Source organism: Pezoporus wallicus, unplaced genomic scaffold, assembly GCF_028554395.1.
Source record: "Pezoporus wallicus isolate ANWC-B61680 ecotype Strahan unplaced genomic scaffold, APGP_CSIRO_Pwel_v1 contig_7073, whole genome shotgun sequence".
NCBI lineage: Eukaryota > Metazoa > Chordata > Aves > Psittaciformes > Psittacidae > Pezoporus > Pezoporus wallicus.
The window spans coordinates 5,205,493-5,224,630 of record NW_026641326.1 but is presented as its reverse complement, the minus strand read 5'-3'; the positions used below and the strand labels follow the sequence as shown (position 1 = coordinate 5,224,630).

At 39.9% G+C, this 19,138-nt stretch overlaps 1 protein-coding gene across 3 annotated transcripts in view; it reads right to left on the bottom strand.

Moving 5' to 3' along the window:
- LOC130606486 (contactin-4) overlaps positions 1-19,138 on the bottom strand; it is a 341,120-nt gene that overhangs the window by 212,156 nt on the left and 109,826 nt on the right. The window contains exon 1 of one of the 3 annotated variants that reach the window (XM_057422891.1): positions 8,835-8,925. The exons of the other annotated variants lie outside the window; for them this stretch is intronic. The gene's annotated coding sequence lies outside the window, so the exon portion shown is untranslated. Of the gene's footprint in view, positions 1-8,834; positions 8,926-19,138 lie in introns of those variants that run through there. 3 annotated transcript variants of the gene reach the window in all.

The window sequence follows — 19,138 nt, the reverse complement described above, 5'->3', positions numbered from 1 at the left end:
CTTCCTGTGGAACAATGCCAGAACTACTCATGAAACAAGTTGCCGAGGCTTTAAGTTAAATCAATAATGCCGAATGAATAATGCTGGTCTCTGGATGCTGATTTTTCCTGGCTAATAAGTAGTTCTCATGTCATTTCCTGAGCCACCAGTCCAGCTCCAGCCACTCAGCACAATGAAATGCAAGACGTGTTTCCTTCAGCAGAGGATGTGAATCCCACCTGCTGAGTGGTCTGCTGTGGATCCTTAATCGTATCACAGTCTCTCATTTCCATGCCATGTATCACCGAGTTTTGCTTCTGTCTGCAACTGCCAACAGCTGTAATGCAGCTCATATTTAGCACCCACTGTTCTTCAGTATCTATAAAACACACTTGAAACTATCTGCCTATTTCTAAATGGTTTACAGCAGGAACAGATTTGAACAAAGCACCACAGGTTTTGATAGTTCTTTAAAAGTGGTATTTCTTTAAGAAGAAAGTTTCTAATGGTTAAATGCCTTACTTTTCTTATGTATTTTAATTTCTCAGTCTGTGAGATAGAAAGGCAGAGTAAGCAGCAGCACACCGGTGCCTCAGGTGTTTGTTCTCAGGTCTCAGGCACCTTGCCATATGCAAACACTTCAGCCAACACGCTTGTAATCTTTCTCCTTCAAAGCTTAGAGATAACATCTTACATGTCAGACACACTTCCTCACCTCTTTCCTATGTAACACTGGTATTGGATCACTGAACTGTTGCCCTTTGAATTTGCATCTTCCGTTTCAACACTTGATCCCTGTGCGGGGTTCAGTGGATGGACAAGAGTGGTTACACTCAAGAAACTAATGCAAAACTTGCAGCAATTTGTTATGTTGTTTGATGATACTGACATGATTGATTTTGTTCTTCTTGGATTAATCATATAATTACAAATTAGTGAATTATTTTATACTAGAGAGTTGTTTCATAAATTTGGTTGCTATCATTTATCATTATCATTTCTTTAACCAGCACATCTTATCCTTTGATCCATTATCATATAAACTCTGTGACATTAATACATACTTCTCAGTCATCACCATGACACAATGAATAACATAGCTCAAAGTTTACAAAGCAAAAAAAAAAGGCACTTTTTTTTTCATTTTCCTCATTAGCAGGCACACATAAGCAGGTTACAGCAGGAAACCTTTCCAAATCTTCTCCTAATACAAAGCATGCACTGAATAACCATGGGATTTATCTTGCAACTGAAACTCGCCCTGGATAATACCTCTTTCCTACTCATCAGCTAATCACCTTTTAAATCATCCCCACCCTTCCCTTAAAACATACTTTCAAATTATTCTACATCTCTCCTTGTCTCATATCCTTCAAACACTTCTATCAAGAAACTTTGTACTGAAAGCTGTGCTCATCTAACCAAGGGAGATTTAAAATAAAATAATCCTGGATTGAGAAATAAATCCAGTGAAAACCAACTATCTCTCTCTTAAGGTTCTAACATAACCAAGGATAATTTACAGGCCAAAAGCTATTCTGTATTAACTTAGGGAAGACTTCAGAAGTTGATTTACTGATAATTCAAAAACTAATTGAATTGGCAAGTCAGCAAATGACACACAAATTTCAGTCAAATTACTGGAAATAGGGGAATGGCACACACAGAGATGTGGGCCAAACATACAACAAAATACCTCATAGATGTAAAATTGTTTCCTGTAGCTTTTCCATGCATAAAATTATCATACTATTATCTCGATCAGGTGAAGGAAGAGCCACTCTCAATGCCAGTGAGCATAGTCAAGGACACAAACCAAATTCAGTTTGAATGATGCAAAAGTGGCATTTCCTCCCTGGCCCTTTGCACAACGCAAACTCCACATGTCAGTCCACAACTGGAATATTTTACACAGATACCAGAAAAATACCACTGGCATGCCAGATTTCTTGTCACCTTCTTGTACACACCAGGTACATACCTGGCACTAGCTTTACTTCTCTATTGTTTAACCCTGCTTAGTCTGAACTAAATAAACCTGAGCTTATCTATAAACTCCCTGAGATTTGTTTCAGTGACTGGTTTTGGATGAACTCTAATACCTTTTTTTTCCCATAACCAGCACAGCTGCACCTTCAGAAAGTTCTCCTGAATTATTTAAATGCTACAGATCCTGATGCATTTCTATTTATTTCTATTTTTGACAGACAGGACAATTAAGAACATCACTTCTTCTTTCTTTTGTAATGAAAATAAACTGCTATCATCTACATTCCTTCAGTGGCACACACATACATGACGCATACATCTGACCATCATGACCATTAAGCTGGTAAGAGGTGGGGACATACTTATTCCTGCCTTGTATACACCTTAGAAATGGGTTTCTTTCAAGTGGTTAAAACTGACTCCGAGTCTTTGGCCTAACAGAAGAAACAGAAATCCTAATCCTAAAAAGCTCTGTTAAATATTTTCAACAGTATTTTTCTTTCTATGGTTTAGTATGTTACCTATAACCTGCATTGCAAGTAAACAAGCTGTTGTGATTGCACGTATTTATTTTATGCGAAAGGCTCAGGAATTCAAGGTAGTATTGTAGACGGAATACCTCGTTTCAATTTCCTTTCAGAGTCTCATGAAATGGATGAAGTTTTCTGGCACTGCCACTGAATTATATAATCCTAGAGAAGACATTAACGGCTGCTCTAAAATCTAATTAAATTTCACAGCACTAGTAATGTAGCCATAAGGCCCATGTAAGCCATTATCTACATTAATAAAAATTAAAGTCAAACAATATCTATACAGTAATAATGTACCTGGATTCAAGGTCACTAATTCCCTTACTCCCACGTTTTTCCTTATTGTTGCTATAAATAGTAGTATTTAATAAAATTATCAAATTTATGTACATTTGTTTACCTTGAACTGTTCTCTTAATACAGAGTATTGAGACAGGAATTAATTTGTTTTTCTTAATTGTTTATTTTCTCCCCTTATATTTAATATAACCCCTCCTAGCATATAAAGAGGCAAGAAACTGGGATAACATAACAGGTATTTTTTAGACACCTAAACGAAGATCTACAATCAATGCAACTCTAGAATCAGAGTCAGCACAACAGATCCTGAGTACAACTCTTCTCCTGCAAGATAGACAAACAAAAAGAAGAAAGTAGGTGCTATGGAAAGGGAACAAGGAATAAAAGCAGAAAGATTTAAAGAGCTAACAGGAGAGCTGCCCCTCCCTGGGCAGAGGCACAAACTGCCCCTGACTCTGCTCCTGGGGCAAGTGCATCACCCTAAAACAGTAGACACTGCTTGAAAATCAGCACTGACGAAACATTTGTGCCAGTCTTGGATGGTTTATCTGGCTGAAGAAACACATATTTACAATGCTTTGGAGTTCTGAGGATAATCTGGGTTGGGGGGACATTATCACTGCCGACTGTGGGCTCAGAATATCATCTACTTTGGCTTGGCCGTGAACTGTGTCTTCTATCTAAGGGACAAAAAGAAAGACTGGTCTGCAGCAATTCCTGATGCAAAATAGACTGGGGCCAGAGAGGCTGCCGACCTGTCCCACCCTACAGCACTGACCCCTTGGCTGGACAACGAAGTCCACCTAATGAAGTGGCCGTGAAAGCAGGGAAATTCTGTCAGGCAGTTGAGTTTTCTACTAGATGGGTGAAAAAATTCTTTCTATAGCGTGCTAATGACTTGGATTTCACCTGGGATGCAACACCTGTGACATTATGTTTGGATTTATATTTCTATCTAATAGGTGCTCTCTGCAGATTCAAACAAGTGATTTTTATTTCCCTGCTTTGAATGGCAGAGATTACTGTGCATTTAAATAACGCCTCTACTACCAAGGCATGTTGTAAATGACAGAACAAATTGTAAAGATAATTTTGGAGTAGTATCATGAAGACAGGGGATCTACTTCACTGAAACTTTGCTTTGATTTATTTGGAAAGCCTAAAAACTGCTGGAAAAGCAGAGAGCAGACAATCTCAAGCACAATCTCAAGCACTGTGTCTACGCCTTTCTGCAAACCTCCCCCCCCCTTATGATTGGGGTGAGATTGTACAGCAATCTATAGTTAGGCTGCATTTAATGATCTCTCTATCACGTGGAAGGGTATTTTAAGAATCAAAGTACCATCAAAACACCACTCCTGAGATTCTGCCACACACAAATCTACAGCATGTCAACAGTGTTTTAAATAAAATGTCCTATCTGAAAAGGAGAGGTGAAAGGAAACATTTGCAAGAGATGAAGTATACAGCTCCCAGCCCCTAGTGCAGAGCAAGGCAGGGGACCAGACCAGGGCCTTCCCTCTTTGCTCTCTTTGTAACACAGCCAGCAATGTGGGTGGCTCATGAGTGGAAACAGCTCCCAGATGTGAACAAAACAGTCAGAAATACATGGATTTTCATTAAACTTCTTATCACTGATACACACAAATCATTTACTAAGTGTGCAATTAAAACCTCAAGTATTTTCTATAAAAATATTTGTAAATTAGATGAATAAATTATTCAGTGGTCATTACTGGAATTAAATCTTCTCAGAGTGAACTTCTTGCTACCTCTCAAGCAGAACTCAGAGCATCTCTCAGATGTAGCAATATAACATACTGATGGCTGGTCACAGCAAACAAATCTCACAAATTCTGTACTGTGTGTGTTAGTTGTCCAACCTGTCCCTAGCAAGGCTAGCGCAGACTCTCAATTTCTTTTTTCCACTGTCCAAAGCCATTCACCAGCATCTCAAGAAAAAGATCAAGGCAGTTGCTGTGGCCATGTCACCTCTCTCACTAACCTCAAAAAGCTCAGATCTTATGCCTAAAGTGAGAAAAGAGTTCAAATACATGCTAAGAAATCAGAGGGATGGGGGTGCTCTGCTTTTCATCACCAAATCCAGGTCAGGGAGCACAACCTGCAATGATGTTATCTGTTCAGATGCTGCATCCAGAAATAACTAATTCCCATTCATTTTTTAAGTAGGTTCACATTCCTGGAAACAAGTTCAGACACTAACAAACAAGGTCAGACACTAACTGTTTGAAGAAAGTAGGGGTAAAGAGGGCAGCTCTGGGGATAATGGGGGTACCTATTTACTGGGTTCTGGTGAGAGAAGAATGGCTTTACTTGGGATAAACAGTGTGAGAGCTGTTCTCACATTGTTCTCTTATTTCCAATTCTAATCCTGGCTGGCACTTGAGGAAATGAAAAAAACCTCCTTCATTTATTTGCCATAAGAACCTCTCCTCGTGCAGCCACAGTACTGAGGGTAAATACTCCAGGGATGGAGTGGACGGCAAGGAAGAGAAAGAGCTAAAAGATGGCTTGGTTTTTTTTTTCTGGAATAGTTCATTCAGCTCTGGCAAACATGCTACTTTATAACTATTTTTAGGTTAGGTATAAAATTCAGTTTACACATCCAGATGATCTATGCTCTCCTGCATATATTCTTCCTGTTTTGCTTTTCAGAAGTGACAATACGCAGGAGCTCATAAACAACCAGAAATATCAGCCCACCAGGGAAAACACATACTCTGCTCTGCTTTTCCCTTCAGTTTAAAGAAAATTAGTTAACCACACAACAACTTTTACAGCCCAAAGACCTTCTCCACTTAAAGAGAAAAATTCTCTCAGTGTTACCTCCTTCACAGAAGTCACGTTTCACCACTGTGTATGTTATGGAAGCAAGTTTTTTTTTTATCAGTGAAAATCTATTTGGTTTTTAAACACCAATTCTTAGAAAAAAAGTTATTAATTTAATTTTGAAAAGGTTGGTTAGCTTCTTTAAAAGTTTTTCACCACTGGGCATGAGAAATTTTAATTTGTTATTTATTTTGATTTATTACTTCACTTGAAGCAAAATCCTTGATGCACTATTTCATTTTTAAGTACAAGAAGCACTACTTAAGCACTCTGCATTACACAAGGAACTTGTGAAATAATAATACAGCTTTAAATTTAGTCTCCCCAAATTCCCAGCTGTCCTCGCTGCTTCACAAACCTCAGCAGAGAGAAGAGGAGGACGGGTGGTTGGGAGGAGTGAGGGAATGACAAGGCTGACAAACCACAGGCTCCTGTTACAAATTACACCATTATGTGCACCATTTCCTCCACGTCTTTGGGATGGTCCACTGGTAGCCGGAAAGGAGACTGCAAATCAACTATAGCGCATAGAGAGGTCCCCAAAAGAGTATATTACTTGTGCTGTACCAGCAGGGATGGGCCATTTGTTATTTACGTTCCCACTACAAACCATTTTATAGCTTAGGCAAATATATTGCTTCAGTAACTCATTGGAAGAAAATGTGTAAAACCTGTATTTCACACGGTGCCTGCACTTGTGACTCTGCTTTCAATTTAGCTGAGGTTTAGATTTAATTCCTTTGGGATTAAAAAAAATGAAACCAACCCACACAAAACCAGAAACAAAAAACCCCAAGAAAATTAAAACAAAAAACCCAAACAGAAAATAAACCTTGTATGTTGTGAACTTCAGATATGCAGCCCCAAATATCCGTGGGAGCAAAAGGGCACCCAAAATCTTTCTGCATGTCTTAAACTGCACTGCCACAGGTTTCTGTGACTCTCTAAACTTCATGAACAGCCTGGCTGGGAACAGCAGGCAACTTCAGACAAACACATTATTACCAGCTTTCAGCAAACTGCCAGATTTCAAGGTAATGATGGAAGGATGCTTTAAAATCACAACAGGCAATGCCTTTGACCTGGAATAACCTCAAACTGCTTTGCAGCTATTTCAAACTGATACACGCATGGTTTCATGCTCAAACCTACTTACTGGCTGTTACAATGTGAAACTGTATTACCATGACCAGCATTGAACCTTGGCTGGTGAAGACCTTGGAAAGAAGCAAAAATGCACAAATAAATCCATAGATTGATCTTGCTGGAGGCCACAACACCTCTCCCTGGTCATTCCCATGGGGCAGGAGTAACCTTGTGGGAGGGTCAGGTGGGACTGTGGGACATCCCATGGCACCGAGTCCCCCACACTTCATCAAGGCTGGGAGGGAATGGGCAGCATACTCATGACATCTTCTCCTCCTCTCTCTGGCCACTCAAAATGTCATACCTCAAGTCAAACATGAGAGTTATAATGTTTCCTATGTTTTTATAGCAGGGATAAAACCGGAACATGAAAGATTGCTGTACTACCCCAAACTTGTCTTTCTAATACTCTTCATAAAATAAAATTACAGCAATCTAACCTAAAAAGCAAACTGTAAATTGTCTCTAGATGAACTGTTAAAGACAAACTGATTGAAAGACCAAGGTGTGTGACTTCTAAATGAACCACATCTTGAAACCTACCATGGTTCCTGTGTGGTCACTAAAGCTAATGCTCTGTGTTCATAACTATGACCTGGTGATTTTATTTACTCTTATTAAATAAATTTCAACTTTATAGCTGGTGGAAAGTCTTTTTCAGGTAGAACATATCACAAAGTAATGTACAAATGGTAATTTGAGTGCTCCAGATATGGGTTATTTTCCCTTCAAAAAACGTAAAGCTCTTTTTAAAACAAAAGAAAAAAAAAAAGTAGGAAAGACCTTCAGCTGTTTCAGGATCTGTGCTTCTCTACCTGAGCTCTAAATTAGTGAACAGTTACATTATTCCCTAGACAGTATAAAACCAAAAAGAGATCTATTTCCAAGCAATCATCTTTCTTTTCTTCACTGACTCTCTTAAACGAGTTGAGCTCAACACTGGGTTTCAAAATCATGCTTGGAAAAGATGGCATTTTGCAGTACCCAAAGCAATACCAGATTTGCTCCCCAGAGGACAGGGACTGAGTGGCTTAGGGTCAAACCATGGGCTCTCGCATGAAGGAGCCAAGACCCAGGAGCTAAGTCCCACCTGGTAATTCCTGATCAGTGCATCACTGTTCCTTTTTCATTCCAACTCTTCCACCACAAGCCACACTGACTTGCCGTCACCAGGGGCTGGAAATTCAGAGACAGGCGCTACAGTTCGCCAGAAAAATGCTCATTCTAACTCACTCTGTAAAATCCATGTTTCTGGGAAGACATGCTATGCTTCATCTGCCATATCGTCGGCGTTACTTGCACGTCAGGACTCTTTCTCAGCCCTCTATTAGTCAGATGAGAAATGAAACATGTAAAATATTACACACACACTCATCATTTTGTCAATTTGCTCCCTAGGTCTCCCTGAGACTCCTGAAATTCACACAAAGACAAAGACAGGAGCTTCTCTTTTTTAAAGCACTTGCTGCACACGCTGCTCAGATCCAGGGGAGCAGAGCTGCATTCTGCAAACCCCGGATCACAGCACCTGACTAAAATTTTAGAAACACAATGTGAATAGAATCCTCACGAATCAAACGTCATTAAATATCTGAGTTAGCTTTGCTGCATACTTCATCAATAATTTCATTTGCTTGCTGCTAGAGGCTGTTCCTATAAGCCCTTTGCCCTCTGGCACTGGGTGCAGAAAGGAAAGGTTCTTCCTACCCCCAGGCTGATTCCCATCCAACCTGTTCTCTGGAAACAAATACTTGGCATTAAAAAGTGTACTCAAGGCCTGAGACCTCTTCAGGCAGCAGATGAACTGGGAGCCTCAGGCTGCAGAAATAAAAGATTATAAGTAGAAGCCTCCAAGAATCAAAATATTTTAATTTTATTTTTTTGTACTTTATTGTCTTCTCACTTGACTTGACAGCCTCATCTACCCACTGCCATAGGCTATCAACGATTGATCTTTGTCTCCCTTCCCAGATTTCCCCATACGGTTGAAAGCTGGACAGAATATACACTTTTATTTTATATAATAACAAGGTTTACTGTAAAAGAGACTGCCATGTGTTGAACACTCCAGATGTGACCCGACTCATTTATTGATGTTTAATATTCTCCTCTCTTGCTCACTATAACCATTGGAGGAACGTGGAAGCGCAGAGGAGCAGAATACAAAACAACTGAGCCACTGTCAATCTGAGCCCTGGGGGTTTGCAGGGATGACAAAAATGCTAATCAGCTCTACCAATGCAGAAGACAAAAACCCATCCATCTTCCCCTGGCTGTCCAATTGGTGAGATTCTATTTTAACCAGCACCTTGGAAATCCCCTGTTCAATAACAGTTCTAAAAGATCATTTTCATTTGCAAATACCGCAAGGGGAGACACTATAGTGACCGCTGAAGGAACAGCTATCATTTTTGAAGAAATACAGCAACGGGAGCATAAGGAAGCTGTGGGCATGGCTTCAGCTGGGGGGACATGCTGCATTTACTGCAAAAGACACAAATACATCAAGACGTTAAAACAGAACTTCACACTGAGTAGTGGGAAAGGAATAAAGAGAATAAAGAATACAGAAAATAAGGAAAGCAACAGTATGAAATCTCAAATCCTCTTTTCTGCGGTGCAGAGTGGGACCCTGCTTTGAACATCTTGCTGGCTACACCAGGCATGGGTTTAGCTCCATACATGGCACAGCTGCAGAGTGCAGCACCGATACTAGTCCTTACCTTCTGGGCAACAACTAACTATGAAGCAGCTCCCACCACTGGACCAACTCATGGACTGCTAACCTGACTATAGTTCTGTGCTGCCCTGATTATCGATTCCCTTCTCAAAGGTAATTTAAGATCCTGTCCCTCCTTGCTGACTTAATTCAGTTTGAATTAAAAAGACTGAAATAAAAGGTGCTGCTTAAAGCCAGGACCCATGCTGGACCCAGCACTGTATTATGTTGAACATAAACAGTTAAAAGTAGATTTCTTGATCCTGAACATCCCAGGGATAAAATTGTGCTTTACAAAATTAATTCTATGTGGAAACTTAAAAAAACAACCAACCAAAACCACAACCAAACCAAACCAAAAATAACCAAAAAAACCCCACCAACCCTTCCTGCCCAAGTTGAAGAGCAGCTCACTCTCATGCCAGCAGATCCATCTGCTGTGAGAGTGCTCACTCAGACAGCACAGCGACTCCTCCCCATCTCCCTGCTCCCACACATCCCTGATGGGAGCTCACACCTTTGCTGTGCAGCATCAGTCATCCCCTCTGGTGAATAACCAGCAAAGCAGAGCTGCTCCAAAGGCAAGTAGAGAGAGGAGCACGGTCCATGAGAGCTGGGAGCTTGCTGGGGAGGTTGTGACAGAGGGTAGCTCTGCCTGGTACAACCCTGAACCATGTACTCCTCCTAGACAGGCAGGTCCACTGCCTTCCCTGACAACCCCAATTACAGCCTTGGAAAATGCCACAATAAGCAAAAAAAAAAGTTTTCTTGTCACAACTGAAAACCTGTAAATTGGTTGATTGTCATCAGGAATCATCAGGAGCCCTACAGGTTCAATAACCTGTAGGCTATTGAAGAGACTTCATAGGCTTGTTTGGGTCAATGCTGAAGGTATTTCAATAATTACGTCTTACCATGGACCAAAGTCGTACTTGGTAAGGAAACTGTTTTATGGAGTCTCCAGGTGGAAATCAAACACAAGTGCTTTGAAGCACTACATGATTTTTACGCATTTCTGCAGTAGGAACTGGACTTCCACTACGCTACATGAGAAGGTGGCTCCAGCCCCACTGGGAAGGTCCACATTCCCGTGACTTCTGGCATCACTAGCCCCTGGGCAGCTTTCTTCTGCTTTCTTCTGCTTTTTCCATTAGCAATGGAAGCCCATGACCCAAATACAATATGCTGCAAAATATATCAAAACTAAGGAAGAACTGAACTTAAATCTGAAGAACTTTTTTGAGGAGCTTCTTGGAAAAAAACCAATGAGCTGGCTATCAGAACTCAAGCTGACACCACTACGCAACACGCAAAAGAAGAGAATATCTGTGGGCAAAATGTCAAGTTTTATAACCACAAGGACCTTAGAAATATTTATTCTCACCTACTTAAAAATCGTCAGGAATTTTCACTGAATAAATTATTTGCTCAAGAGAGTGGGTTAACTCACAAAAAAAAAAGCCTAAAATAATTTTTCAAAGGAAAATGACAAAATTTATTGAATTAGAGGTAAAGATAACTCTGGTCCTATTGGACTATAAATACAATAGATGCTGCCAGTACAATGTTAGGTATTTAGGATTATCACCTGACTGCTCTACTTTGGTATTCCCTGTCTTCTACTAATTCCAAGCCAACTGAAATTAAAAAGGTTATTGATAAAATACACTGAAAAGGGAAACGAGCTTAAGGTCTATTGCATTACACTCAAATTCCTATAAGGCTTCTAAGTTCAAATACACAATTAAATTGTGAAAGCTCAGCACCTCACAAGATCATTATGTAAATAACATTTAAAAGTGAATCCTACGCTAATAATATTAGCTTATTCTTGCAGTAATAACTATGGATTTGTTTCTTTTTACTACGGCCACCACAAATGCAGAGCCTGCAGATCAATTTATTTAGTTGCAGACTTCACTTGAGTCCTTGGTTTAAACCAAACATTGGGAAGTTTATATTAAAATCAACAAATTAAATTATTTTTCCTCCTGTAGACATGTAGTTTCTTTCAATTAAGAAACTCACACTAAATTTATTTAGAACTATTATTCACAGGTTTTTCTTACCTACAGCTACAAAACAACACAGAATGTAAGCTATCACTGTATGTTCCACAGTACCACCATCTATTTTAGGTACTTTCCCTAGAACAGCCCACGCAGAAATAGATATTTAATGAAATGGGATGTAAAAGGAGTGTGGCAGTTTTAGACAACATAACAGATTTCTTCTCCATGGGGCTCCTAAAAATCATTTGTTAATTATGGGTTTCCCAAAAGATCTTATCTTCATCATCACACCATGGTTTCACTTTGTATGTCTTAAAGGATATATGCAGCAAACTGTGCCCTACTTAGGGGGAACAGCTCTTAAAGAAGGATGCAATTGTGTAGTTCATTAACTGGGTCCCCATCTGTCTGCTCCCAGCACTCAGTGTTTCAGGGCACAAACTACAGATTCACGAGTCTTAGCACGAATTTGGCAATAGAACACTTCTGCATTTCACATTTTATATCTTGTAGAACAGCAGAGGAAATCTGGCAGGCCAGACCGTTCACTCAAGCAAGCAATGAGATAAAGGTTGTTTCCCCAAAGGACATAACTAAGTTCTACATAATGAGCCAGAGAATTGTTTGTTTTCCCAAAGGTAATACAAGGGACTAACGACAACTTTAAACTGCAGAAAATAGGGGCTTTGGAACAAATTTAATAAGAAAAACATATAAATATATAGTACACTGAAAAATTGTACTAAAGTTTATATGAACCTTCCAAGACGACCAAAGTGATTGTGCAGATCCTTTTCTCATTCTGTAGTACATTTTCAGAGATGGAAATTATTGGATAATGGTCTTTTTAGGTTCACCTTAAAGACTATAAAATGCTATGAAAAAAAGTAAAGTTCACACTGTGTTTTTAAAAATTACTTCACATTCACTTTATTCAAATAAACGTCTTGGTGAACATGATCAATGTTCATTAAAAGCTCTGAAGTGACAGGTACACAACCGGCACTTGGCGTTTGCACAGCTAAGCTTTCACAGCTGTAATGAATAAATGGAGCGTGTGCTTCCACACACAGCTGACACCATCCATAACTCTGTATTTGACACTTGATTGCCCTTAGGAAGGATCTGTTTTTCAAAACTAGTTTATTTGCAGAAAAAAATTTACCAGACTAAAACCTTCCCAGTAAGAAGGCTTTGAAACACAGCTAAAAAGAAACACCAGAAAGAAAATTCTTTCAAGTGGCAATGTTTATGTGAGCTAAAACTATCGGTTAGTGCATATACTGGAGTTTATTACCATACAAATTTGGTTTTAAATACTATATAAAGCCACACATATATATTTCCAAAAGTATATGAAGAGGCAGGCATTGCTTTTGTGTAAGAGCACGCCAAGGGAAGCCAACATGACCGCCATACCAGCCAGTCCAAGGTCTCACCTACCCACCAGTTTTAGGGCAAAAGATAAAACCCAATTCCTGTTCATCCCCCACTAAAATCCCACCAATTACCAGAAAGTCACACTATTCAGGACAGGATATACTTTCTAGGAATGATTTCCCTAATTATTACAGACGTACACATGCAGTAGCCCTTCTCCATGATAGAAAGACCAATGCAAGAATTAGGATTGACGGCCAACTGAGTGTCCTGGCCTCGGGGAGAGACATCTGTCTGGAGGGCTCCCCCAGAAGCATTTCAGACTATTCATTACCATCCTTCCCTGAATGACCCCTGGCACTCCTCTAACAAAATTAAACCTACCACTGAGGTAGATTTTTGGATGACAAGTTTTCTCAGGTGTAATTTTTCTCCTTTATGATATCAAAAGCATGAGCAGAGTCGGGTAGGAAAATCCTGGCAGCTTGCACAATGGATTAGATGACCTAAAATAAACTTCTTTTACAGCAGCTCCAAATATCACATTAAGTTTCATTTTAGGCAAACGGAATGAAGGAAAGCAAATCAAAACATGTACCAACTAATCTCCTCTCACTACTCCTACGTGATAAACCAACTCAAACTGCCATGAAATCTGGCTGCAGCTTTTAATTGCAGAAAGCCAAAAACAAACATGCAGAAAACCATCAGTGTTTGGGATTTCTGAAGAAATCCCTAAGCAGAGGGGAAACAACTGTAATTCAACAGTCCTCTTTTGCCTTGGGTATGTTATGGAAAACAACAGCATGAAGCACATCGCTCCTACTCTCGGTAATGAAAGCAGCAAAATATAAAAGGTTTGATTTGCCATTTTCAGCCATTCTGAAGTCTATCTGTCCATTTTATTTACAAAGCTTCTTTTAAGGCATGCCTTTATAAGAATTTGCATTCCCTGCAAGATGTGCCCTGGCAGTGGGAGACCCTTTGCATCCCACCTCAATACATTGATCAGCAACTAAAGACAGTAATTACTTGTGACAGATAAACCCCGTGGGCTCTGTTGCAGCTCATATAAAGCTAGCCAAACCCCTCCAGGTTTGAATCTTGGGAAATCAGATTTCTTGGGGATTTCAGTGTTTTATCAAGGTTTGGCTGCCCTGGAAATGCAGTGAGACAGAGTGATGCCGGCCTGCCCTTCCACAGCACCAGGGCACCCAAGCACTCTCCCACCAAGAGAAATACCTGGTTTGGAAGGAAAGGATGAAATTTGCCATAAACATATGCATTATGTTCAGTCCTGGTTTTTCAAAGTAATGAAATCTATTTCCTTGGTTTCATTTTATTTCTTCATTTTGTTGATATATTACAACTACTGGCCAAAAAAAAAAAAAAAAGGGAATAAAAAATATTCAATTATCTGTGAACTATGGTATTTCTTTTTTGCTCCTTTGAAAATCTCTGAAGATGGATATCCAATGTTTTTGATAAACTCAGAAATATTTTAAGGGGTTGATATCTGTGCAGAAACTGATTAAACTAGATAATTACTGCATGCTCAACTGTAAACTGTAATCACATGGAACAACCAAGATGCACAAAGTATTTTGCTGACCCTCAGTGATTTCTATTTTGTTTTGAGCAGAACATGAAGGGACCATCATAAACCAACCTCAGCAGTACCAATATGGTGTTCTCACTCATCACAGGAGATGCCCATATTTTCTAAGTATATATTAATTCTGACGAATCACAGTATACACACATATACAAAATGTATGACTTGTGCAACTTCTACGTTACGTTTACAAGAGCACCTTAAATGCTAAAGATGGCAACTCAATTAAAGAAGGGCTAAAACAAGATCATCGCTTCACTCAACACTTGAAAGCCATGCAACATCTGGGGTTACAGGAGCCAAAGTGTTTAAGTGTTAAAGGCATCTTGCAAAAAAAATCATTTATTAAATTTTGACCAAGACCAAGCTATTTTAAGTACTGACTCAAAAGTTAATCTTAACAATCCTGTTTTGTTTGAAATTCATGCACACACACACAAAATGGTTCTCTTGGATACTGGTTATTTTCTAATGAATCTGTGATCCTACAAATGAGTGGTATGAGTCTCAATTTGTGCTATTTATTTTTGAGTGGATGAAGAGGTAACATTTTTCTCTCCTTTAAATACATGTGAAAAGTTGCTTTCATTACCTCTAGAAATTCAATTATTATTAACTCAGCTTTTTTTTTTTTTTAATATTGTCTTAAAAGTCACCTTTTGCCATCATATTCTTGCCATTAATCCTGCTAATGAAAAAGAAAATAAGTAATTGCTGAGAGTAAAAGTCGTTGGGTTCCAAGGCAGGAGTTGAAGCAGGAACACAGGGAGGCAGGAGCTGGTACAACAGAGTTGAGCAACTGCATTTGGCGCACCCAGTCTCTGGGTAAAACCAGGCTTAAGTCTCAGACCATTTCATCTCTCTTTGGAGTTTATAGGTACCACACTGCAGTGGGGAACTGTCCTGGGTTCAGCAGTAGCAGTCATTTTTCTCCTGCTCAGTAGCTGGTGTGGTGCTGTGGTTTTGACTTTCAGCCTGGGAACAGCACTGATAACACCAATGGTTTTAGTTGTTGCTCAGTAATGTTTACTCTGACCAAGGACTTCCTGAGTCTCATGCTCTGCCAGGGAGGAGGGGAAGCCGGGAGGAAGTAGAGACAGGACACCTGACCCAAACTGACCAAAGAGGTATTCCATACCACAGCATGGCATGCCCAGGATGTAGAACTGGGGGGCAGTTACCTGGAAGGGCTAGATCACTGCTCGGGTCGGGCTGGGTATCGGTCAGCAGGTGGTGAGCAGTTGTATTCTCTTCCCTTGTTATTTCCCTTATCATTATTATTATTGATAGTAGCATCAGTGGTTTGTGTTATACCTTAGTTACTGGACTGCTCTTATGTCAACCCATGGGAGTCATATTCTGTTGATTCTCCTCCCTATCCCTCCAGGAGTGGGGGAAGCAGGGGCGGGGAGTGAACTAGGGCTGTGTGGCTGAATTGACAGGCTGGACTTAAACCACAACAGGAACACACAGGAAACTATAAGAACTTCACACATTTCTGTCTCCTTATGCATTTCTCAGTGCAGAAGGACAATGTAAAATCTTATACATATTTTTCACACATGCAGAAGAGAACAAGTTTTTCATACCCAAATCCACAGGTCACAAAATTCACTAAGGAGCTGAGATATCCTCCCCTCCTGGTCAATGCTGTGATTTTTATACAAGCACAGAAGCGACCTGAACTAGACCAGATCTGAGTTAGAACCAATTCCCCAAGGTGGATAAAGCCAATCTTCCCTATGCCACAGATGCTGCGGAGGATAAAAGGGGGAGTGCCTCTCCCTGCATCAGACTGCTATAAATACCAAAAGACAGTTACATTATTCCAAGTCTTAACGCAAGAACACACTGAAATATTTTACGTCACGCAGTAAATTGACTATTGCAGGGAAAGTAGTCAGGCTATGAATAACTGACAAGAAAGCCTCCAGATAAGCACATAAAATTAATTATGCTGTACACAGAAATAAATAAAAAACCCCACCACCTCTAACACTAACAAATCAGCTGGTAATAAATAATAACATGTAAACATTTTAATGCACTTATTTTGGTAAAATCAAAATCAGTGTTCATGAAGCAACTGCTGTTAAATAATACTTTCTAGGGAAAGGTCTGAGAAGCTTAAAACCCAGCACCTTGTGTGTCAGAAACCAACCACACAATGAGAAACAGTGGGAGCTCATCATTTATACCATTTTTAGGTTTTAAGAAGAAGCCTGCCAAAACAATACCATGTACAGATCTTCAGGGCAAACTGATCTCATAAAAAAAGGATAAGTGCGTGTGGGGGTAATCAAATACTTCATGTTGGATTACAATTCCACTTAATAAATCAAGCTACTTCTACTCATGAAAAGGTTTGTTCTGTAGTCATTTGATTAGTTACACTGAAAATAAATCCTACACAGCAGAACCAAAATATTCATGACTGACATGACTCAAATGCCACCGCGAGTCCTTGCAACAACCCCACTGTGTGCGCTGCCATGCCAGCCCCACGTATCCAAAGAGCTTGGGAAAATTACAGCTCAACCAAGTTGCTTCTCATGACTCAAGTTTAAACTTTTTATAACGGCATCCTCTTCACTGGCCTAATCCTTACACTTTAACCTTGACCCAGCACCAGCCAGAAATCACCTGCGTATGTGGCAGGGTAGGAAATGAAAGGAGATTCAATAGAAAATCTTACAATTTTAGCTTAAGAGGGTATCTACAGATGGTTATCCTCTTGAGGGTTATCATCCTAAAACCATCAAGAAAGGATTAATTTTATATAATTTTCTATTTTCACTGCCTGATGTGGTGAGATTGGATGAATCCGAAACCACGGTCTCTACTCACACAAAGCGATTTGAAGACTGCTTCAAGAGAGAAGTGGTTTTACATCCTGGCAAGGCTGTTGCCAACCTTGTCTGGAGAATGGATAGCTGCTGTTGAGCATGTTCCCTTTGCAGTGTCAATTCTGCTATTACTCCAACATAATTAGGGACCTCTATGTTCTCAGTGTAATTTTTCCTTACAAGATATGTCAGCTACTCGGTCTTCTTATTTTTCTCAGGACATTTCTGGGTGACAACATGACTTTACAGTGAGAAGGACAGGAAAAATGGTAACCTAGTTCCTTTTCAAAAAATAAAAATGAGTTTTTGATCTGACAATAGTCTGCTCTCCTCTAAAAGCTGAACCCAGTCTCGGCTGTGAATCATGATAGTTCATTCTTTTATTTTGACCTTTTCATCATTATGCAGCCTGATTAGCTATCTGAGCCAATTGCTTTCCTATGAGAACAAAATCAGCTACTTAAAAAAGATAAAAGATTAAAATGATCAAAGTATTAATTCATATTCTCACAACAGACATGTTTGAGCAAAGAAGTGCTACCAGCCTGCCATCACAGAGAGGTAAACACCTTTCAGTAGAGCAGTAAAGGACAACCACTCCTCTCCTCCAACATCTCTGAAAAGGCTTTTCAGAGGGATAATGTATCTAAGAGACAGCAAACTGTCAGCTGAATTACTCCTGAGCATCTGAGGGATGCGATAGGGCTCAGGGAGCTGGAGTCGGAGGCAGTAGCACTGTGGAGATGTGCCAGGTTGCAGCCACAACAGAGCTTCAGCCAGTTTCAACAGGAAGTCCAAGGGTGGAACAGGAGGAAGGAGCTGAATTTGCAGCATACAAAAGTGCCTGTAATCACAGATGCAAATTTACAGAAAAGAAGCAAAAGATTTGCTTGATACAGATCCACAAGCACACTCAGTAAGCCCTTTCTGCATCCCTGTCCTTAAGGGTACCCACAACAGCTTCCAGACAGAGGAATTCAAAATTTAGGATTAAAATGACCCTCCTTGAACAACAGCCTCCCACTATGCTCAGCTTCCAATGCTGCTAGTAGTCACCAGAGAAAATGCTAGGAGAGGACCTAGCTTTCCACCCTAACAGAGGCATACAAAGACAAATTTCATTGGTGGCAGAGACCTTCCTGAAACACAAACCCACCAGAAATGCACTGTTTACAAAAACATATTTTGGATACATACGTATATCCACACACAGTACTTTGTAGCAGGTGAACTTCATCAGTGTATTCAGCTATTTGCCCCCAAAAAACATACTACAGATGTGGGACAGGATGTGCTATCTAAGCCTGCCAGCAGGACAACAAAAGGACATCAGCTGAGACGCAGCCACTGCGTATCACCAGATATATGACCACTCACAGCCTACCTGCAGAAGAGAGACAAAGCCTGCTGTAGGGCAGCCAATTGTAAGGTATTTTGTAGAAAAAAAACCCACCTTCACTCACCTTACTGCAAATCTGACCCCAAAGCAATGCAGGTTCTCAAAACCCAGGTGAAAATAGCCTTGCCTACCAACAAACTGATTCATGTTTCAAAGCAAGCAGCTTTTGCCAATATATTAAACTAAGCAGATGGTAAAATAATAAAATTCGGTAATGAGATAAAACATCTTTAAACAATTACACCATTTGCACTTGACTTTGTTACTTCTAAGGCAGCAAGAGCAATATTGAAGCAGACAGTGTCCCAACACAAGAGCATTTAGCATGATAGAGTGACTCCATACGGGACTCTGTCACTCATGCTTTAAC